The sequence below is a fragment of the Leguminivora glycinivorella genome, chromosome 8 (assembly GCF_023078275.1).
Source record: "Leguminivora glycinivorella isolate SPB_JAAS2020 chromosome 8, LegGlyc_1.1, whole genome shotgun sequence".
NCBI classification, from domain to species: domain Eukaryota; kingdom Metazoa; phylum Arthropoda; class Insecta; order Lepidoptera; family Tortricidae; genus Leguminivora; species Leguminivora glycinivorella.
Genome location: NC_062978.1, coordinates 24559240 through 24584880, shown reverse-complemented (window position 1 = coordinate 24584880; position 25641 = coordinate 24559240). Strand labels below are relative to the sequence as shown.

At 38.9% G+C, this 25641-nt stretch overlaps 1 protein-coding gene across 1 annotated transcript in view; it reads right to left on the bottom strand.

Moving 5' to 3' along the window:
- The window catches only part of LOC125228604 (fat-like cadherin-related tumor suppressor homolog), a 258065-nt gene that overhangs the window by 204777 nt on the left and 27647 nt on the right, over nucleotides 1-25641 (bottom strand). The window lies entirely within an intron of this gene.

The following is a 25641-nucleotide window of genomic DNA, read 5'->3' as shown; positions in this document are numbered from 1 at the left end:
AGAATAAAAACAAGACAAGCATTTCTCATAGACACACTCAAGCCTGTATTCCCAAAAGCGGTACGCAGAGCACATGAAACTGATCAAGCTTTAAGCCCACAATCGTCTTCTAGAGAAATTCTTAACCAGTGAGTCCCCAGACGAGTTATGTATGTACAGTGGGCTGCAAAATTGCATGGAGACATGATGAATTAAGTCATTGGTGAAGCGCTGGTAGCCTAGCGGTAAGTACGTGCGACTTTCGTTCCGGAGGTCGCGGGTTCGAACCCCGGCTCGCACCAATGAAATTTTTCGTAATTTATGTGCGAAATGTCATTTGATATTTGCCAGTCGCTTTTCGGTGAAGGAAAACATCGTGAGGAAACCGGACTAATTCCAATAAGGTCTAGTTTACCCTTCGGATTGGAAGGTCAGATGGCAGTCGCTTTCGTAAAAATTAGTGCCTCCGTCACATTCTTGGGATTAGTTGTCAAAGCGGACCCCAGGCCCCATGAGCCGTGGCAAATGCCGGGATAACGCAAGGAGGATGATGATGAGACCCCAGACGAGTTATGTATGTACAGTGAGCTGCAAAATTGCATGGAGACATGATGAATTAAGTCATTGGTGAATTCGCCATGCACTTATGCAGTGCACTGTACTTATAGGTGTTCAATATAAATGGCAAAAGAATATCTGTAAGCGTTGGCAATAATCCCGGCTCTCTTTTGTTTGTTTACAAGTGCCGCGGTGAAGGGACGCAGGTATGCGCCGGCGCTGCGGGGCAAGAGTGGGGGAGGGGGGTAGCGACAGCTGCGTGCAAGTGTTACCAGGATAGACTGCTAAAATTTATACAAAATTTCACGAAAATACCAGCTGTTTAATGACCACATGGCGCTAAAGAAACTTGTTACATGAGTAATATTTTGTTTACAAGTGCCGCGGTGAAGGAGTGGGGAATCGACAGCTGCGTACGAGTGTTGCCAAGATGAAATACTAAATGTTGGGGATATTACCAGGTTGATGATGAAAACTATTACTTGTACCATCACATTTACTTTATTCACTTATAACAAACATATTAACAACCAATTTACAATAAATAATTCAAGACTTCTTCACTACTACTCGTCTGTACTCGAACTGGCCCCCGTCACTGCTTGTCCGCCATTTTTATAACATTCCAACATGGCGGAAACCCAGTGACTACTATTAGTCAATTGATATTCTTTAATACTTTCATCATAAATGACAGTAAGATAAATCAAAATAAGGCATTAATAAATAATTACTCTAACAGCTCGGCCATCCTGTTCGAGGCGAGACCCTTCGCCAAAACTTAATGTGAAATAATTCAAAAGAAAGACAATATCAGTTTATACAAGAAAAAGATTATAAAAGTGTAGTATAATATGCATTTGAAATAATTCTTAAACAATAGAAACACAAAACATCACTTCACTTCATACCGATACCTTTACCACATAATTACGATATCCTATAAAATGGATTTTTAAATATTTCCATAAATCTTATCAAGAAATATAGGCCCGTGAAAAATAAGTATATGAATAACATTAACTTCGATACAATTAAATTAATTACATCTAATTAAATTCATTACATCCAATTGAATTCATTACATCTAATTAAATTATGATAAATAAATTAATTTCACAAGTTATAAACATATTTAAGTAAACAATGCAACACTTCACTTCACACTTCACTCGCGAAACAAGCAAAAAGAACACATTTACACGGTTTTATGACATCACCACCTCATCACACGATTGAATGAAATTCCCGTGCCGCCACGGGCTTTGGCAACATGATGTACCCGTCCGCTGCAACAGCATCATGGGCCACCCAAGCTCTGTCAGCCTGGATAGTGCTGCCGATGCTGCTCATCACGGACGCCGGACATTGCGCCGCCAGACGCAAGCTCGCATACCATGCAAGCGTATGAGGACCCACGGTGGACGATCGAAACAGAGGTATCTTTACCCTGACCCTCTCACCTGGGCACTCCTGGGTCGGAAGTGAATCTACACCCCGACCCTCTCAACTGGGCACTCCTGGGTGGTAAACGAATACCAGACCCTGGCCCTTTCACCTGGACGCTCCTCGGTCCTTGATCTGAAACTTGCAACACTTTCTTTAGGAACATAATTTCGACTGTCTTCGAAATTATGGTAAAACGATTATGGTTCGGTAATCAATTCAATAAGTCATAATGTATCGATAGTCGTTATGATTAATTAAATTATTGTCATCGCCTATTAATATATCTACTGTTTATATATACTGAGTAATTATATTCAAGATTTTTCAGATGTATATATCATACACATTTATCTATGAAAGGGAAACTAGTCGTTAGTAACGATTTTATTTTAAATCTAATAGGTCTCTTCATAACCGATACAAAGTTTAAGTACTTCACTTTTAATATTTTACGAGCTAAACCTGCTAGGTAATAAGTTTTATATGTTATCAATAAAGTCTCTTTTTTGTTACTTTATTCTTGATCACCTAAGACTATAAAACATGTAAAGAACTGGATACACGTATTACACGTAGCCAAAAGATAAATATGTAATTATTGCTGTACTGCTTTATCCAATCAAAAGTCGCAAATAATATACATTCTGATATTAAGGCACAGTCATTTATGTTGTACTTTTATATTAATGTTTCATGTATTTATAAAGGTTGAAATGAAAGTCTTTCACGTTCATCAACGTGCTTAAATGTTATGCACGTATATCCACGCGCTTTGAATCTCGCACGTTCATCCACGCGCTTTAAATCTCGCACGTTCATCCACGCGCTCTAAATCCCGCACGTCCATCCGCGTGCGTCAACCATTTATTCCACAAGATACGATTCATTGTGCAATACCCTGGCTCAAGTCATTATTTTATACTGGGGCCAAAATACTCGAGTTTACGCGTACATATGACTCTATGACCTACATATGACTGACTCTACATATGACTGACTACATATGACTGACTCTACATATGACTGACTCTACATATGACTGACTCTACATATGACTGACTCTACATATGACTGACTCTACATATGACTGACTCTACATATGACTGACTCTACATATGACTGACTCTACATATGACTGACTCTACATATGACTGACTCTACATATGACTGACTCTACATATGACTGACTCTACATATGACTGACTCTACATATGACTGACTCTACATATGACTGACTCTACATATGACTGACTCTACATATGACTGACTCTACATATGACTGACTCTACATATGACTCTACATATGGCTCTACATATGACTCTACATATGACTCTACATATGACTCTACATATGACTACATATGACTCTACATATGACTCTACATATGACTCTACATATGACTCTACATATGACTCTACATATGACTCTACATATGACTCTACATATGACTCTACATATGACTCTACATATGACTCTACATATGACTCTACATATGACTCTACATATGACTCTACATATGACTCTACATATGACTCTACATATGACTCTACATATGACTCTACATATGACTCTACATATGACTCTACATATGACTCTACATATGACTACATGTGACCATCACCCATGTCATGTCACATGCACCATAATATATAAGCATACTCCTGCCCACCATGACCTACGGTGCCGAAACATGGACGCTCACTAAAAAGGCTGTGCATAAGATCCGAGTTGCACAGAGAGCCATGGAGCGCGCCATGCTCGGTATCAAGATTCAAGATCGGGTGAGGAATGCCGAGATCCGTCGTCGCACCAAGGTGCTAGACGTGGGTTTCGTCATTACCAAACTAAAATGGAGTTGGGCGGGACATGTTGCTAGGCAGAGTGATGGCAGATGGACTAAAATGTTAACAGAATGGTGGCCGCTCACAGATGTAAGAAGCGCTTGGCATCCGTTGGCTCGTTGGGTGGACGACATCCGGAAAATTGCGGGCCACAACTGGATGAGACTAGCTCAGGACCGGGACAAGTGGCGTACTAGAAGAGAGGCCTATGCTCAGCAGTGGGCGATAAAGGGCTGATATGATGATGATGATGATATAAGCATATCAAGATTGAATCGTTATTCTTAAGAAGCAAACAGATATTACTTTATTTACTAATAGTCTGAAACATGTCTTAATGATATTTATTCACACCATAGATGTAATTTTTCGATTTCCCATCGAATTATCACTCATGATCACCATGGTAAAATGCGAAGAATTTTGTTTTATACGTTACTTTGATTAAATAATTCTGCCATCACTGGCCATTATAAAATAGTATTCATAAATGTGGTAGCATACCGTCAACAATCAAAATGAGATCAATCAGTCCAATTCGTGAAATAAAACGTTGAAAAACAACACATTACAATTCGTTGAGTTTTAAAACTTTAAAACGCTAAACATTTTTATAACGAGTTATCATAAAATATCTGAAGATGATTAGAGATACAACTTACTCTCCATTATTCATACCAGGGATTGGCAACCTTATTATCAAAGTTGTTTATTTAAATTCAGTACTTAACAGAATTAAACTACCCACAATTGCACAACTTCAATTTTAACGGTTAATATAATATGTTAAATTCACTATTAAATATGTATTTGCAAATGAACAGGAATCGTTTTTGTTCAAAATCGTACTTAAAGCATTAAATATCAAAATTAAGAACTGCATTATAATTCTCAGTTTGAATTGAGATCAACTTTTCATAAGTATACATAATTTTTACCAATCTTGTGTTACCGGACACGAGGGATTAAATTATTGAAGTACTTTATGAGAACATATTTTACACAGCGTATTTCATTCAGCATGAATGTTTAATTGTTTATCTGATCTGTATAACTTGATAAGCTCGAATATGTATAATTATATTATAATAACAGAATACAACAGCAGGACAATTGCCTCGTTGGAATAAATTACACCACTTTTCGGAAACAACATAAAATGGCTTGTGTTTAACAACTCGAGGCATCGTTAAATAAAGCAGTCGTTTAATCAGAACTTTATTTCTATTGATAAGATACAAATTTACTTTACTCATAATTCCACGATTTCCTTATGCCAATTAATTTATGAAATTTTACTGTCACAAACTGAATGACGTATCATATGACGGCGCTTATTGTGTATCCAGAATATACTAGTCATATAGTTATCAGATTTATGTGTTTCAATAACTAATGGGCAATGTAATGTTACACACCTTTTGTAAAAAGATTTTTAGGTACAAAAGTAAGTCATCTTTTAAATAAAACAATAATGAGAGTTCATCAATTTATACTGCCATGAGGGTAGATTATCAAACCAGTTTCAGAACATGAAGTTTAATTTTAAGAAATAAATATAATACATGTCTCACTTACCAAAGCAATTTAAATGCACGTTTCGTTAAATAAATCCGTTACATTATTTTGACTAAAAAAAAAAAAACCTTACACTTGTGCGGCGTGGCAAAAATCTTATCGATTTTTGTTTCGTCCAACTTCTGAACTGTTGGGGATATTACCAGGTTGATGATGAAAACTATTACTTGTACCATCACATTTACTTTATTCACTTATAACAAACATATTAACAACCAATTTACAATAAATAATTCAAGACTTCTTCACTACTACTCGTCTGTACTCGAACTGGCCCCCGTCACTGCTTGTCCGCCATTTTTATAACATTCCAACATGGCGGAAACCCAGTGACTACTATTAGTCAATTGATATTCTTTAATACTTTCATCATAAATGACAGTAAGATAAATCAAAATAAGGCATTAATAAATAATTACTCTAACATAAATTTTATAGAGAAATCTGCTACCTGGTTTACTATTTACCAGTACGAAAATGTGTAATTTAGCTTGTAATGGTAAAAACCAGCTCAAGTTTAAAATAAAATTTACCTTGAAAGTAATGCACGAAACTATATATTATATCTATAAACGTGCGACCGTTCCAAAAAATCCTTGTAAAAATGTCTGTATCTTTTTCTTTTTAAGTCAAGGAGTCAAGTTATCCGGAATTCCGAATTACTTTCATCAAATTAAAAAAAAAAAGTGGATAAAGCTATCCTTACAAAATCCTTAATTGAATCAACAAAATTCCGATTTTCACGAACTACCTGGCAACACTGGACGCCGGCGTTGCGTACACGCACCACTATATTTATATCTATGTTTACAAACTCCGAGGAATAAACCCGGCTCATAAATATATAAACAAATGAACACCTAATTCCCTCGCGATAAGGAGAAGAAATGTATACATGTTAATGAATGCAGGTATGCGAGCTGGAACGTGTTTCGTGTGGTGTTTCGAACGGTTGAACTGAACAAGATGCAATTACGCAAACTTTAGACCTATCTATCATCATTAATCCTCCTTGCGTTATCCCGGCATTCGCCACGGCTCATGGTAGCTTGGGGTCCGCTTTGACAACTAATCCCAAGATTTGGCATAGGTACTAGTTTTACGAAAGCGACTGCCATCTGACCTTCAAACCCGAAGGGTAACTAGGCCTTACGCCGTGTCTTGCGTGGGCGACGGTCGCGCGATCGTCGCCGTCGCGTCTCATCTCATCGCATCGTCTACTTCCATATCGATAAGGTTTGACTTCGTATGCGTCGCATCGCCGTCGCGCGACTGTCGCCCACGCAAGCCACGGCGTTACTGGAATTAATCAGGTTTCCTCACGATGTTTTCCTTCGACGAAAAGCGACTGGCAAATATGACATGACATTTCGCACATACGTTCCGAAAAACTCATTGGTACGAGCCGGGGTTCGAACTCGCGACCTCCGGATTGAAAGTCGCACGCTCTTACCGCTGGGCCACCAGAGCTTTAGACCTATCCATATCCTTGATTATTCCAACTACCAATCCTGTTAGTAGGATTACTAAATATTTTATATAATCTAATCCAAGTCTAGTCAAAGGTAGGTACCTTGTCCTTATTGTACTTATCGAGTAATGAATATTATGATCTTGAGGTAGCGCGAGCCGGCGAAATTCAGCGTTACCAATTTTATTTCATAAAAATAAGTAAAGTTTGTGCGGAAAAAGAAAAGTCGTAGAATGAAAGGAACTTAATACAATCGACGACTAGTGTCTTTCCGCAGTCTCTAAAAAGCTCAAACTACGTTAGATAGTTTAGAATAAGTTGCAAATTAATTCTATGAAATCACAAGCACTTTCATCCACACGATCGTCTATGCAACGCGGATCCAGATTACACACTTCACAGCCTACACGTCTAAGAATCATCCATTCATCCACGATTGCACCACTATTTATTCTCTCTTGTTACAAAGGCTATAATGTTTATGCTACCCAAATGAACAGGCATATGGTCAAATTTTTAACAGCAGACCTAGCCAATATGACAATCGTTGACGCTAGACTCCGATCGAAACGTACGCTCTGTCGCGGCAATACGGAAGAGCGACAGAGATAGCTAACAGTAACCAGTGTCGTAACAGGTCATGGACTATTTAACAAACATCATTATTCATCATAACAGGTGCTACGGAAGTCCCCTGTACCAAGGGTGCATGGACACAGAGGAGACAGCCTCTCACTTGGTGCTGGAGTGCAACGGACTGGGTCCATTACAGGGCAAAATATCACGGATCTCCGAGAGACCTCCCCAAGGTCCTACTCAACATTTAAGGGTCTGGTAGGATTTCTCGAGGAGCTGAGATGGCAGGACTAGCCTTCCTCCCATATCACGCAAAATAGGCGCAAGGCGTTGAGTTGCGGAAAATACAATAGCTGACGATAACGATATTACCGTAAGCGTTAGTGCATTTGGCTACGCTGTTAGACCCAACATTGGTATCTAGTGCCGCCCGCGACCGCTGGCCATGTAGGCGGATTACGACAGACTTGGGAAAGTCTACCTACGGGTTTTAGATTGGTCACCGGATATAGACATACATACAGTTGTAGTCATTTGTATTTTGACTGCGTTTTCATTGTTAACTTGTAACAGCAGGAATGTTGAAACGTAGGAACAGCAAAAAAACATGTTGATCGGAGCAACCAGATCTAAATACGTTAGCGATTCGAAATGTTAGGGTACTGTGTTAAGTACACAGCAAAAAGGAGTGTACAAGTTCCAAGGAGGGTTCGGGTTCCGACTAGGGCTTGCAATATCGGACGGTTTTCAATTCCGGAACTGGTTTTCGAGATTGGACTTCAATTCCGGAATTCCGGAACTAGTTCCGGAATTGAACAGTTTTTTTTGGTTTGGTTTTCTGGTGGATTTTCGATGAAATAATACAATTTTAAACTGAAATTTCTTATAAATCGACGTTTAAGACAATAACTGCGTACCTGAAAGGCATATAACACTGAAATTTTCATTTTAGTAATATTACAGGAAAGCCCATTTTGCGTCAAAATCGGTCTCGCAAGGTATTTCGAACTACAGTTAACGATACAAACGAGGTTTTAGTGCCAGTTTTCTGATAGTGGTCAACGTTAAAGTTATTTTTTTATCCATCGAAATAATTTACAAGAATTGCATAACGTCTTGTTCGCATTACTGTTATAAAAGAAATATTGAATTACCTTTATCAGACTCGAGTAGGGACAAAAGATATCCAAGCGAGCCCAAAAAGACAGACTTTTATGATTTATTCCTAGGTACCTACATGTACCTACACCTTAATTTTTTGTAAAAAAAATAAATCATTCTTTTGCTTCTCAAATCTTTTGATTTTGTGGTATTAATGGTAAATAGACTGGTGGTAATAGACTAAGATAGAGTTTAGTAAAATATGCACACGTCTTTGTGAAAAGTATATAAGTAACTACGACGTTATGCTTGTGAATTAATGTAATACCAAATACTACGATTTGCTTCTGAACTTAAGACTTTATGCCTAAAATATTCAGTGCTATGTGAAAAGAAGTAAAATTTTGAGTTTATGCCGCTTCAATACCGATTAATTTAGATTATTACTGAAATTTAAGTTCGATCTAATAAATTGAGCATAAATAACGCCAATAAAATAATAATATTAATAATGTTATTTATTTATGTTTAATTGTCCTTCAGTATTTGAGCATAACACTCAACTCCCGGCTAGTAATTTTAAATTATCACAAAACAAAACTTTCTACAACAAATATTTAATTATTTACTTTAAAATGATTATAAATTTCACTTATTAGCTAAAACAATTGAGAGCAAAACCAGAAAGTGACAATGGTATAATATTAGCGGGTTAAAACTACACTATCTCGCTCTAACTAGCCTTGGATGCAACCCTTTGGTCATAAAATAGGCACTACCTGAATCCGAGGAGTGTCTAACTTAATGAATTTACATATCTTTTATAGACGCGGTGGTAGTTTTGTAAAATAACCAGGCTGATATTACACGTTTTCGTCCAAAAATATATCTTTTTTCAATTCCGGAATTTTCGAGATTATGTGTTTCAATTCCGGAACTGTAATATCGGAAAAATTGTCCGAAATTCCGGAATTTCGAGATTCCGGAATTCCGGAATGCAAGCCCTAGTTCCGACGACTCAAAGGACAATAGACGGAACTGAATTTAGTATCAAAATGAACAAATCTTAGAAAACATGAGCCTCATCATCTGTGGTTGGCCGTAATATTACTCGTCCACCGGAAATGCTCAAAATGTGCATAATAAATAAACTACCGAATCCCCATCAATTCGTTACTTGTATTGTAACGGAAACGCTAACAGATGTTAATAGAATGGATGTATTAGAAGATTCGTTTCCATTTTATTTCGTTTAGAGGAATTAGGAGGCAGTTCTTAAGAGTTACTGTAAATTAGAAATCTCATAGAATATCTTATACAAATAGTGATAATGAGAAGAGTTACAAAAGGGATTCTTAACTTAAGCATGGACAATCCATACTAATATTATAAATGGGAATGTGTGTGTCTGTTTGTTTGTCCGTCTGTCACGGCAAAACGGAGCGACGAATTGACGTGATTTTTTAAGTGAAGATAGTTGAAGGAATGGAGAGTGCCATAGGCTACTTTTTGTCTCTTTCTAACGCGAGCGTAGTAGCGGGCAAAAGCTAGTTGGACATATTTGACATTTGTAAAGCCAGCAAAATGATAAAAATTGTCATGGTTCAGTGACATCTATCAAGTAGTAAAATTAAGAAACTAAGAATAAGGAGGCACACTCAAAGGTTATGACAGATGGCGCCACCCTATTAGTCCATTGTACAGATAAAGAATTTCATATGTAAGAGTGAGAAGATGATATTTGTTTTCTCTCTCTCACATCAGTCACATATCAATGACAGTGACATGCCTAGACACTTGAGATTGAGAAACGAACATTTCCATTGAGAACGTCAGTTTTCGTAAATCAAGGGAGGTTTGGACTATTGTCCCGGATCTGTAAGTTCACATTTTTGACACATTTGTTTTGAAGTATGTTGCGATGTGGCTAAGACGTATCGTTTCCCAAATCTAACGATTAATTTCGAATTGGTTGAATCGATTAGGCTCTATGTACAAGGAAGCGCTTAAACAAATATACGATTTCTATCAACTTACTGAAATGTCATTTGAATCGAAATTACAGACTATGCCACAGCACTAGTTTAAAAATAAAAATGAATGATAAATGACATAATAAGTAAATCCTGCGTGATAAAATTAATATCGTAAAATACTCACTAATGAAGATCCGCAAAAATGTAACATGTGTAAGATTATGTTTAAAGTAAGAGAAATATTGTTTTTAAGTACATACTTGATTTTTTTTTATATTATTACAGGATTTTATTTAAAATTTCATTAGGTTGCGCGAGTTTACGTATTGTGGACGCTGTCATGTGTCAAAAAGAGGTTCTTACGGCTCTGGGACAATAGCGTACTTACACAAACGCTTGTGATAAAAAAAATACATATAATATTATTTACTGACAAATAAGTGTAAAGACAAAGAGTTCGTTGGTTTTTGGAAATCATGACAATCAGGCAATTTGTGAAATGAACGCATTCAATGTTTTCTTGTACAACGTGAGACTTGTCTTTAGAAACATTGGTTGAATCTATAAATGTCCTATATTAACACAGCTTTCACCATAGTACAGGTATTCTATGGCTTTCGTATAATCTCCAATTAATAGCTATTAACTGATTTAATCGTTTGTTGTATCGTCATTATAGCTTATTAATACAAACCATACATGGTTGGTAACGTACTAATTGATAGTCGTTAAGTTTCAAAGCTCGGCCACACATGCGCGTTTTGAGAGCGTATTAGGCGGAGCGTTAGCGAATTTTGATGAATTATGAATTATGAAAGCTACGCTTTCAAAACGCTTTATGTGTGGCGGAGGCTTCGTTCATGAATAAAAGTATATTAGTCTTACCGCGAACTTAACTTTTACACTGTACAAGTCTACAGTCAAGATAGTCAATAGAGTTGTGGACAAAGTGTCAAAAATATGTTATTTGGTCTTCTTCCTCCATTCCTCTCTATCAGCCGTCAATTCCATATTAATACCTTTCACTCTCATATCATTGGTCACACATTCCATCCATCTTTTAGGCCTTCCAATACCCTTGTATCCATCCACCTTCATATTTACCACTCGTTTTATAACATTGCTTTCATCCCTCCGCAATACATGCCCATACCATGCTAATCTACTTCCTCTCACCTCTATCACTGGCGCTACTCTCAGGCTTCCTCTTATACACTCATTCCGAAGCCTATCCAGTCTTGTCACACCACACATCCATCGCAACATTCTCATTACATTCACATGCAGTCTTCTCTCATCCTTCTTCTTGATAGCCCAGCATTCACTTCCATACAAGATGTGACTTCACTCACCCTAAGCAGCAAAGTCCCTGTATTCCCGTGTCCTGTGTCCTAATTATTACTTCGGCTAGGCCGACTGGTTGGCTCGTTAGCAATGTTTTAAGCTTTGTGAATTGCCATTATAAACAGTTATGGCCGCCGCTGGTCCGTCCGCTCATTAAAACATCATTTCGCAGATTTAAAGCCGATATGCGTCCAGGTAAAAAGGGCCTTGTATATTTTTAGTTCATTTCATGAAAATATGGACCTAATGAGTTTTCCTCCACCAATCATGCGTGGGCAAGAATAAATGTATACTTATCCTTCTTTAAATTAATTGAAACTTTCATGATTTTTACTTTGTATTATTTACGGAAACAGGAGTCAATCGCGTAGGTATACCTATTACGGCTATTATGTAAGCTTTAAAGATACCTCCGACGTTTCCAGGTCGATCTTGTCCGCGTATACCTCCTTGCATGTATATAGAATGTCTAAAATTGACATCATCTTTTAGAAGCACGATTTTTTTCGAACTATTTGCACTTGATTTTAGTTATCAATGTGCATACTGGCAGAAATGTTACTAAGGCATAGATATACCATTACAGTGTGACCAAAAAGAGGAAAAAATGAAAAAGTGGCAACATAGTAGTGTCAACCCGTTTTCTCACACATTGATTTGAAAGAGATGACACTACAATGTCGCCACTACTTTCTACTATTTTAGGTCAGACTCTACAGTAATCATTCGTTTTCAACTTGCAGTATTTTCCGCTTCCATTTTACAAATTAATGACTTGATTCCGGACGGGATCCTCAAACCATCCTATTTAAACTGACATAGAGGTAATTTACTAAATTTAAAGCTCTAAAGCGAGGTATATTTACCCAATGAGTGTTTCGTAATAAATAGCCAATCTGTTTATAGCCCACCTCGTCTAACCGTTGGAAAGAATTCGGCTACATTATCCCACTGCAGAATGCGGGTCAAATTAATGGTAATAGCCCTTTGATCCGCTGACTTTTCTTGTCTTTTTGGAGCCCTATATTAAAGCTCGGCCACACATGCGCGATTTGCGAGTGTAGGGGGAGCGTTAGCGGAGCGTAATGAATGATAGCGGTGCGCGCGACGAACACTAGCGTTGCGCCCAGCGGACGCCGGCGGGAACTAACGAGCGCGGATTGCGAGCGGAACGCCAGCGTTCGTCCGGCGCACCGCTATCATTGCGCTCCGCTAACGCTACGCTATCAAAACGCTTTATGTGTGGCGGAGGCTTTACGCCATAGATAGACTTTCTAATTATTGAGTGTTCTATAAATAAATAGTAAATGATAAACGGTATAGAAGTCGATAGAATAGGTTCAGACCTTGAGAATAGGCAAAGATTTTAGCACATTATTGACTCCGAAAAACTGACCATACGTCTGATCAGTTTTTAGTTAGTTAGAACGTATCTGATATTAGAAGAATAGTTGTTATTGATTAACAACTGCATAAAATTGTCAAAATAACATGACATAATGTGTTCTCTAGCGCGACGTTGGGATTTTACTAGGTACAGTGACTAAAATCTCACCTGATGGAAAGTGCCGTTGCAGTTTAGGATGGAGCATGTTTCCTACAATTCCTGTAGGATCATTTTTAAGCTTGACTTCTGTAGTTATTCTAGTTAACCTAAATCTATTTATAACCTACTTCGTGTAAGAATCTTTCGAAAGAACTCGGAATTCAGCTTCACTACGGAATGCGGGCGAAATTAATAGCCCTTTGATCCGCTGTCTTGTCTGAACCCTGCAATTACGACATCGACTTTCGAAACGGGATGCGAGTTCTATATCTTTCTTCTCTTTCGTTTCTGTGGTACAATTTGACAGTAGTTAGAAAGAGCGCAGTAGAGCGTAGATACACCTACTGTAGGCCGGCAACGCACTACCAAATTCTCTGATGTAGACACTTAGAGCGCAGTAAATGCTAGGGATTTGTCTGATAGTTTGCCTTATAAATCATACAAAAACATTTCGGTTTAGGCTGGATTGGATATGTTCACTAGTTAGCCACGTTGCTGTCCGTGTACATAGATGGCGGAAAAAGAAAGTGGCCAGAAATAGGAGACTGAGACATTTACGATACACGATATCGTCACTACTTTTAAAAAAACTTGTATCTTCGTCTGTCAATGAAAAGAAAATTGTAGTAAGTATGTATGGAATGCATATACACTTACTGCGTTTTAACTTTGAGGAACAGCGTGAGATACGAGATTTTTTAAAAGTAGTGACGATATGTCTATTGGCAACGTGTGTGAAAGAGTGGCACTGACTGCTAGTGCCACAAACACATGTAGCACCTATTCTTAATTGATTTTTTTTAAATTCTTATGGTCATGTCGCTTTGTCGAACATTAATGCTAGCGGCGGCAGCACCAGTTTTTTATCGGACAAGGGACCGTACACACTCAAGAGACGCATGTCGGCCGACGCGGAATGGACGTCAGCGCAACGCCGCCTGAATGTAATTTAAAAAACGTCTCCTCAGTACATTTTGTATAAGAAGGACGCGCAAGGGACGTCGCTTGGCGCGCGCCGCGCCGCCTGGGGGCGCGTCTTACGTATTTCCTATACAAAATGTACTGAGACGTTTTTTAAATTACATTCAGGCGGCGTGGCGCTGACGTCCATTCCGCGTCGGCCGACATGCGTCTCTTGAGTGTGGACGGTCCCTAAGTTTAATGATCGGATCCGTACGACTTTCAAAGACATATGTTGACAAGTTATGGATTCTCGAAACGTACAATAGAAATAACAAATTGGCCCTTTGATCCGCGCAGCTGTCTTCGAAGGAGCTATGCAATTACGCCATCCACTTTCTAAATGGGGTATTGCGAGTTCTATGTATAGAAAAACACAGGTATAGTAAGAAAGGAGATCAGGGCCCATTTCTCAAAACTGAAAGTTACAAGTTACAAGTGGAAGTTTCTTTCCAACTTGTCATATTATGAATGACAAGTTGGAAAGAAATGTCAGAATGTGACGTCAGATTTCACTCGATCGAGCGCGCCAGAATAGCCGCGTTTGAATTGCCCGTAAATTATTTTGGAGCTGTTACATTTATTCTTAGTAATTTAATACTCAAGTAATAAAATCGTATATAAAAAAAAACATCTGTATGTGTTTCTGTGTGGTGACGGGTTAAGAATTTCCCCACCCCCTTTCTTCCCGTGGGTGTCGTAGAAGGCGACTATGGGATATGGGTTAAATTGTGGCGTAGGCGAGAGGCTGGCAACCTGTCACTGCAATGTCACAGTTTCGTTTTCTTTCAACCCCTTTTTTGCCAAGAGTGGCACTGAAGCTTTAGTAGTTTCATGTGTTCTGCCTACCCCTTTATGGGATACAGGCGTGATTGTATGTATGTATGTAAAAAAAACATGTATATTCCCTATTAGCAAAAGCTGAAAAATGAAAACGAAATATTTATTTTTCAAGTACGCATAATGCGCATATGAACGTCAAAATAAAGCTACGCCGGCTCTAACCCTACGCCTTAGCCTCGAGAAGATTTCAGTCCCCCCTCAGTTGGAGGAAGGTATCCACTATGGGACCGGCAAGAAACTCGGCGGGCCACTTATTTTCAAAACATTACATCTTATAATTAACATGCATTAAATAACAACCGGAACGGTGGGCCAAAGTGACGACTGAGTGGTTACCGCAAATTAGCCGGGGCAGAGGACGACCAAAGAAGAGATGGCGGGACGACCTCGACGTATTTTGCAGAGACTGGCAAGAGCGGGCATCAAACCGTGAGGACTGGAGAAAGGAAGGGGAGGCCGTTGCCCAGCAGTGGGACACCATAATAGGCTATTAAAAAAAAAAAAAAAAAAAACAACAGTATTTATACAGATTCAATCCACATTATATTCTCTTTCATCTACTCTCATTTATCTTGTAGAAGCCGTACAGCTTGCTCCACTTTCTAAACGGGATAGTGTTCTGGCTTCTGATTGGTTGCGAGAAAGCGAATACGGTGTAGGTATTGATGTATGTAACAAACCCTATCAATGGCCTTAGCGTCTATTTCAGACGATTTATGGTGCAATGTCCGAGAGACATCGCTTTTGATGACTAAAGAGACCTATGCGAGAGCGACACATTTTGCCACACATCTGACAAGGGAAGCTTGCAACCGATTGCGACGTTTCGCTATGGTGTCTTCTTTCCCTTTTGTCAGCAACCCCTAACAAACCCTATAAGCACAGTATAATAAAGAGTACTATCGTACAGTATGGCCACTCCCGCTCCCCGCTGAAAGTGCCGCCCATCCCCTCTCGGTTACCCTACAGTTACCGCCTGTCAAAAACGCGAACAGTCGACCTGTCATATCTCACTCATACAAGCATGGTACGCGTTCACCTACACGATCTTAGACTGTGTGCTAGGAACGCGCCTCTTTCATATATTTGATCGCCGGTGTCCGAGGTGTGCTATAAGGGTCAAAAAACATAATGAGAACTCTGTAGTCATCAGTTTTTACGTTAGTGGAGGGCGTACATTTAAATAGTACATTACGATACAAGTGCGGCAAAAGGGATGTTCGAAACAAAGGGAGTCACTTTGAAATCGACACAAGTTACGAATTTCTTTTTCGCACGTGTATCGTACGACGTTGAATACAGATTACCCTCTGAAGATTCGACCTGACGCGAAATTAACCACTTTGTCCACTAGTGTGGGCAAAAAGCACCGTCTGTAGTCAAAATGATATTGATTGTGAAAATGTGCCCTCAAACGTTTACTTACTAATATTTTCGGTGATGTTTATTCTTAATAACGTATTCAAAAACGTCAGGGACTTTGAAGAACTCAACGCTTTGGCGTCAAGTGTCAAAGTACAGTTTATATTTCCGATTCAGGCCAAAAGATGGAGCCTCCAACGCGCAAAGCCCCTTCAAAATGACAAAATGAAACGCAAGTTGTTTAGTGAATCAGCAAAGGTTCTCCACCTGTAGCCAACCGGTTAGCTTTGTGCATATACAAACGCACACATTTCATATCCTTTATTAGCATAAGGTTGAGCTATGGTTATACGAACGTCTCATTCACACTCACATGGTCGTAGGCAGAGTGAAAGAGATATACAACGCTGTTTGACGATGGTCAGGTAAAGCTGTTAGCGGCAGCGGTGAGCGGCAGCCATACGTGCGAATGAAAAGTCCCATCGCTGTGTCTCGCTCCAATGTATGGCCGCCGCTCACCGCTGTCGCGCTTAGACCAATGTCGTGGCTGAGCCGTAAAGGTGCGTTTAAACGGCGCGTGTTAGCACGATCTTACGCGAGCCGAGCCGTCCGTGTAGATGCGGCTCGGCTCAATACGAACGCGAGCCTGTGCGTTTACACGGCGCGAGGTAGCACGATCCTACGCGAGCCGAGCCGTCCGTGTAGATACGAACGAAAGCCTATTATATTGTTGCGATTTTTGTGACCGAGATGTTTTGGGTTCCATATTGATGGTTCCTCTTCATATAATTCAATAAAGCTTTGAATCATATCATTGCTCCACTCCATAATTCGAACACATGAAAACGCCGATAAATAAATTTATAGTTTAAAAAACTCTAGAAAAACACGCTTTTATAAATGCACGTAAAAGCCAAAAATAAATTATGGATCGTTCAAGTTGTCTCTATTTCTGGGATGAAGAGTAAACTATGTGCTTTTAATTATAATATTTGATTGTAAAAGCGTGGGGCGCTGCAGTCATGCTGCAAGTCCAGTTAGCGCGCCAATCTGTGTAAACTGCTTCTCGTAATATAGTTTAACTTGGTTTCTCAGCAAGTTATACAAAAAGATTTTCCTGTTACAGCGCCCCACGCTTTTACAATCAAATATTATAATTAAAAGCACAGAGTTTACAAATAGAGACAACTTGAACGATCCATAATTTATTTTTGGCTTTTACGTGCATTTATAAAAGCGTGTTTTTCTAGAGTTTTTTAAACTATAAATTTATTTTATACTTTTTAGTCGCTAATAATGAAATATCTTTAAAATTTAAACATAAATTTATTCCAAGTAGGCGAATTTCGCAAGCCATTTGTAGCTAACACGTATTGCTACTTAATAATAATTAATACCACCTGATGTATTACCAAGCTTATCGCAATAAAGTTTTCATTGATTCATTTAATTTTTATTTTTATTTCAATTTCTATTTTATTGAGCCCACATTCTCTCCATCTCCGCCAGTGTGTCTGTATTGCATGGTGTTTTACCTGTCAGCTTTAGAACAATCTAGCTCTTCTATCTGGAGAGCACTAAGTAATTTTACTCTACTCAGGGCCACATGAGCCTGTCCAACCGCAAAAGTAAGGGACCCTAAATACACCACTGCGTAGTGCCTTGCATCTTGTGCACGGTAGATGCCCAACTTGAAATCACTAGGAGTCAATGCCGGCCAGTGCCGGCCTATGCAATCGATTAGGGTTGTGTGGGTTGGTTGAGCGAATTTGAGTTTCGGCAGGTTTGGGAAGAAATTTTACCATGTAGGGAAAAAATCGCGATCGCGAGCGTAGCGAGCGCGAAATTTTTTTCATAGTGCTGCGCTAATTTGAAGATTAATGCAATACGGAACTTAAGGATTTCATCTTACTCTGTAAGAGGATAGAGACAAAGGGTTGAATTTTCTCAGTCGCACTCTAGTATATTTACGTTGGGTTGAACCTGGATATGGAACGTGGACGCGACATTTTGCTAAGCAACTAAAAGACTAATAGTGGCTCTGGGAACTGTAGACCTTCGCGACATGCGTAGCAGTAGCGTGGCGTGAAATTTTTCGTTGATAAAGCCCACCCCCCACCTTATTTTCGCTCTTAAGGGTCGCAAGAAAACCCACACCCACCTTTTTTATATACTACGTTAATCTTTCTTTTTTTCGGGGGCCGAGCCCCCCTTTATTTACTCTTAAGGGTCACAAGAAAACCCTAACCCAACTTATTTTTAATATTACGTTAATCTTTCTTTTATGCGGGGGGCATCGCCCCCGAGCCCCTCTTACTTTTGCTCTTAAGGGTCACAAGAAAACCCTTAACCAACTTATTTTAAATACTACGTTGATATTTATTTAGGCAATCATGGTCGCGCGATAAATGATAAAACAGCAGGCCGTCCCTATCGATGCCCGATGTTTTATCGTTTATCGCGCGACCATGATTGCCTGGCTGGGCTGCATATTTAAGGGTCACAAAAAGACCCTAACCTGACTTAGTTTAGATATACTGATTCGGTCTTTCCTTTTTCGCTCATAAGGGTCGCAAGAAAACCCTAACCTAGCTTAGGCCTCGCTTCGCTTCGGTCAATAATAGGTTTGTTATAACGTTGAAAACGTAACGTTCGAAGTTCATTACGTGGCCTTTCTCACAAGCGCAAACAGAACTATGATACGATATGCCATCATGGAATGCCAGTGCCTATCTTCGGGCTTCATTATCAGACCTTGAAACCTAATCGTGGTCAAAGTTCATTATAAGACTTTTCTAAGAAACCCAAAAACAGCTATGATAAGAAGTTCCATCATGTAGTTCCAGTTCATATCTTCCGGCTCCAACATCAGACCTTGAAACCTAATCGTAGTCAAAGTTCATTACAATACTTTTCTAAGAAACCCAAAAACAGCTTTGATACGATGTTCCATCATGTAGTTCCAGTTCATATCTTCCGGCTCCATCATCAGACTTTGAAACCTAATCGTAGTCAAAGTTTATTACAAGACTTTTCTAAGAAACCCAAAAACAGCTTTCATACGATGTTCCATCATGTAGTTCCAGTTCATATCTTCCGGCTCCATCATCAGACTTTGAAACCTAATCGTAGTCAAAGTTTATTACAAGACTTTTCTAAGAAACCCAAAAACAGCTTTCATACGATGTTCCATCATGTAGTTCCAGTTCATGTCTTCCGGCTCCATCATCAGATCAGTTCAACAGTACCATATTATTGTATTGTCATCAGAACTGCATACAGTTGGCAATTTTCATTACGCTACGATCCTTGGAAGATGGTTAAATTAGCCTCCGTAGATTCCATTACATAGTTAGTTACATACACGACGACCTAATAAAAGCGTGTTAAAAAACTTAAAAAGTTAAAACTCGACTTCCGTCGTCGCGCGCTTTGTACCATCTGTTTAGACGGCGCGTATTAACACGAGCCGAGCCGAAGACGGCGCGCGCGCCTTTGATCCGTGTCGAACACAGAGAACCTCCTATAGAGTGGCAGTCTTGTATATTTGGTTCGCGATACGAGTCACCAGTGTTTGGGGTGCGAGGAGCGGGCGGGGAATGTGTTAAGCGCGCTGTGATTGGCCGTTTCAAGGACGGCGGGCAGTCGCGCCAGATGAAAAGGGACAGAAGTATGACTGTCCCTCTACTGACGCGTAAGTGGCCAATGTAAGTTGACCTATGCCGGCTCTGAATAAATTATAAATATGACTTATTTGTGGAATGTAATGCCGTCTGTTTTTAAATTTGAGCTTCTTGTTACCTTTCCACACCATTTCACACTACAGGTGGACATCTTTAAGGCATCAAAATACCCTTTTCCAATTTTTTTGTGCGAAAAACACGCGCTGCTTTCGGGTCTGTTACTTGGTCGATACTGATCGGGCACGGCGAGCGCCCGCGCTTATATCAGTGCAAATACTAGGAAGGCTGGCCACCGCGAGTCGTCTTGTAATAGATGTCTATAGGGGTTGGTCTGTGGTGTCGAAAAAACCGACAAGTGATGGATCGCGCGAACTTTGCCGAGCCGAGCCGAGCCGCGCCGAGCGTAGCTGTTTAAACGGCGCGTGGCGCGCCGGATCACGAGCCGAGCTAGGCTCGGCTCGCGTTATCGCGCGCCGTTTAAACGCACCTTAAGTGTCATTAAAAATACAGGTAACTGGCGATAGAGGGTCGCCGAGGTTAAATTTAGACGCGGCTGGATAAGAAAACAGCCTCAATGAATAATTCAAGCGTTTACTCCGAGCATAATGCACAAGAAGTTTGCCTAATTACTCGCTAGATGTCGTTGTGTAGTGTGCGAGAAATCCGACATCGCACTGTTTAAGATTTTTCCTCCTTTGGCCGGCAACACGAACAAAATACTGACTATAAAACATCAAAGTAAATCAAATCCATTCAAAATCATCATTTATAGGTAAATGTTGCCAGTAAGCTTAATACATCAAGTTAAAATTTTTTGAAATTACTTTGCACTCTTGTGGATAAAATGCGATTTTGCTATCTTGTTTCGAATAGCAAACTAAGCCGTCAGTTGGTGTGGTGAAAAGAAATAAAACACAATTCAAACTTTAACTCCAAGGCATGCACTAAGGTCTGTTCTTTAAGCTTAAAAGGTAGAAAGCTGCTGAATACCCCGATAGATGTCACTGTATCGTGTGTGAAAAATCCTACATCGCGCTGTTAAGATTTTTCCCGAAAACATGACCTCTGGCCCGTACAAAATATTATCCATGTAAATACCAGATTAGTAAAGGTTGGGGTTTTCCGTCACGGCTGGATAAGAGGTAGCCTCTATGAATAATTCAAACGTTCACCTCAAGCATAATGCACGTGGGTTGTAGGACGAGCAAGTTGTTACATTTCTCGTTAGATGTCGCTGTGCCATGTGCGAATAATCCTACATCGCGTTATTTTTCCGGCAACGATGACCTTTAGCCGGTAATAAATATTATCCATGTACCAACTAGATGGCGTTAGCGAGTTAGCGGTTGGATAAGAAGCAGTGTTTATGAATAATTCAAACGTTTACTTCAAGTATTATACACGGTTATAGTATGGAGTCCTTTATGCTTAGTTGGAATGTAGTTTAGCTCCGAGCTTATTTCCGAGTTTAGTAAACGTACTGTGATGTGATGTAGGTATGAGAACGCTTTCTGCCACGGCCCATGGGACCCGTTGAGCAACTAATCCCAAGAATTGGCGTTGGCACTAGTTTTTACGAAAGTGATTGACGGATTTAAATCAGAGGAATTAGCCTAATTGAGACAAGTCCAGTTTCGAACTAGAATAGGCACTAGTTTTTACGAAAGCTATTGACTACAGTATAGACCTTCCAAATTAGAGGGGAAATTAGGCCTTACTGGGATAAAGTCCGGGAATACTGATCAGAAATAGAGTAGTACAATATGTAACAGACAGACAGACAGACACAGTCATTTTTGATATAAAATCCAAAAAATAGTACAGTACATACATTTTTCTTAAACACTAAGTATATTTCAGTTAAATCTATTAAAATATCCTAATAAAATATTGACTACGTTAAGAGTAGGGATGTTACGAATATTTGCATTCGCATTCGCATATGTGAATGATTCGCATTCTTTTAAACATTTGCATTGACATTCTCATTCGCTTCAAACGATGCGAATGTTTAGCGAATGCGAATGTGTACAAGTCGTAGCTTGTTCCTCGCCCGCGCCGGCCGCTCCAATTGCTACTTGTCGACTGTCGACTCGCGCATGCGCAGATAGGTCAAATTCGTACGGCGTGAAGTTCGTACTCGGCATTTTGACCAATAGTAAGCATTTTAAATTTTTTACCTAGCAGGTTGTTGGTGATTGCTTGGTTTTTATTTTGTTTTTTTATGAAATTCAGCGATATTCGCATTCGCATTCGCACATTCGCATTCTGAATATTCGCATTCGCATTCGCGAATGTGACACATGCGACATTCGTGACATCCCTAGTTAAGAGGCCTTGTTTCCTAAATACTACTCAATTTAGTACTTTTTCAGTGTGATGTAACGTAAATCATAATATTTTTTCCCTGTTACTTGCTTCAACAGGGCTATTGTGATCTTAATAACATACAATTTCGATGTACCCCAATTTCTTTTTATGGAGAAATCTCAACTCAACAATCGAAATTGACCAAATTTTAGCAAAAACATGGTTTTTTTCCACGTACATATATTACTAGACGCAATAAATTCAAGTATTGGCTCTTTTACTAGCTCAAATTAAGATCAAATCAAAGTATAATAATCAACAGTTAGTTAAAATTACGTATACTTTCTTCATAATTTGAGTTAAAGTATTTTTCCAAGGCGTAAGTCCTCTTAAGATTGCGAAACGTTCTTGCCGCAGGTGCTTGAGGAAGGGGGCGAAAACGGGACCGGGGGGGAGTTGGACTCAGACGTAAATCATAATATTTTTTCCCTGTTACTTGCTTCAACAGGGCTATTGTGATCTTAATAACATACAATTTCGATGTACCCCAATTTCTTTTTATGGAGAAATCTCAACTCAACAATCGAAATTGACCAAATTTTAGCAAAAACATGGTTTTTTCCACGTACATATATTACTAGACGCAATAAATTCAAGTATTGGCTCTTTTACTAGCTCAAATTAAGATCAAATCAAAGTATAATAATCAACAGTTAGTTAAAATTACGTATACTTTCTTCATAATTTGAGTTAAAGTATTTTTCCAAGGCGTAAGTCCTCTTAAGATTGCGAAACGTTCTTGCCGCAGGTGCTTGAGGAAGGGGGCGAAAACGGGACCGGGGGGGAGTTGGACTCATTAGTTATTTAGCGCGAGGCGGACGCTCGCTTTATAAATTGGCCTTAAAATGCCTGTTTGCTCTCGTCATTGGGATCACAGAGTACTTCACTTGATAGTCAGATAAGTTATATTATGTACTTAAAATTTAAGGGTTCTTGAATATCATTTGAGTAGGTACTTTGTGGGTTCAGCCAACAGAGATTTTGAAAAATATTTAGATCACAGTAACATTACCAAAAATCTAATCTTGACTTTCTTTAGAAACCGAATACTTCGAAAATACACAGACTAAAAGTAATGCAGTTGGTCACCAGTGGCCTATTTCACAATAGTAACAAATTGTCGCCCGACAGTGACACTTCGCCGTTCATTGCCTGTCCAAAAAGGAAATATTGACGCTGAGGAACAATGTTACTTATTAACCCAGAAATAATCACAGAATTGTCAGTGTCAAGTGTCAATGTTACTGTGATGAAACCCACAGAACATCACTTAAATTGAAGTTTTTTTTTTATTTATTAAAAATGGGCTTACTCTTGACCACAGACTAGCCAAAGGCAAAGACGTGGCCTACGATGGAGTGAGCTCGCCCAGAAGATGCCTGTTCACCCTTGATTTGAAGTGTCGTATTTGTAGTGTATATTATCTGTGCCACGAGCTATTTTTCCAGCGATATTTGTTTAGCTTCAAGGAGAGGAGGCAATCAATCTCATTATACTCCGGCCGAAGATTGCCTCTTTAGCGCCTGTCACCTTCTACAACAAGTAATGTACCACACGACATATGTAAGTGATGTAGGAGGTAAGGTAAGTGGGATGCGACCATGCTACGGCCGTGTTATGTCATGGATAGTAAGTTATGTTTGAGCGTGGCACAATGTGTGTCAAAACAAAATGCAGGCAGCAATACTAAAATCTCAAAAAAGATTGTTTCCATAAATACATTGCGACAAATTTAAAAGCACAAAAAACCTGGTTATTTCCAGTTTTGATTTCCTGATTGAACTAAAAAGAAAAGTTGTATAAAAATAGTACATTTCGTTATAAGTGCGAGAAGTATGTCATTACTTCACGAGCCCCGAGACCACGAGCGGCACGCGAGTGGCAAATCTCGGGTCGAGTGAAGAATGACATTCTCGCACGTGTGACGAACGACGTTTTTTAATACAGTTGCGAAAAAACACTACTACTTACAATGAAATAAAACAATCCGAACTATCAATTTTCCCATGGACATTGACGGATTATTTGACAATTCAAAGGCGTATTTTTGAAGCTTTTAAACTTGCGTGCATATTTTCGAGTTTGCTATTCATCTAACATAATTTATTTCATTGGGTGCCATAAAAACATAAACATTTACGATTTGGGACGATTGTTTAATGTACAACTACATTTTAATTTAATCGATCCATTTATGCCCCGACGTATTGCAAATAACGTAAAATAATTATGACAAATCGCGTAACATATTGAGGTTTTTTGAACGTGCATTAAGTTAAAACATGGTAGACGCCTCTACTTTGACAGTAGAAGACGCGTTTCGTTCCAATCATGTTCTGTTTACACGACTCATTATGACCGATTTTTCAAAGTATAAACCATTTTATAAATTATGTTTAGTATGACTAAAAGTAAACAATTACATATGAAATATTAACGTTTTAAATATTAATCACTTAATAGTATGTTTATAGTTTTATTCTGTCTTAGTAAACTAGACTAATATGAAAACAGCTCGGTAAGTAGTCGTAAAATGGAACGTATATACTTTTTACGCACTAGTTCGTAAAATACAAATTCTCGCACGCTAAACAGCCAAAAAACGGGCACTTTTTGAGCAACTGTATTAAAAAATAATTTACGCAACTACAGCTGTGTATAAGAATATTAAGAATTATATTTTTGTTTACTCACGAAATTTTTGACAAAGACGAAATCTTGAAGCCTTTTAGTTGTTCTAACCTAATAAAATACTTGACTAGGGGCTCAAAAAGACTCAGAGATTTTTGAAAGACCCAAAAGACTCGAGTAGATACGAATACAAGGTCTCTCGCAATTCTTCAAGCGCTATTACTCGTACTCGGCTTCTGTCATGGAGAAGGAGACGAGTCATTAACCTTTATTATTTCTACTGAAGTATATTCCCGTTGGCTGATTCGAATTTTCGACACCAGTACAACTTGAACTCTGTCAATCGTTAGGTATTTCAAGAAATTTAATTAA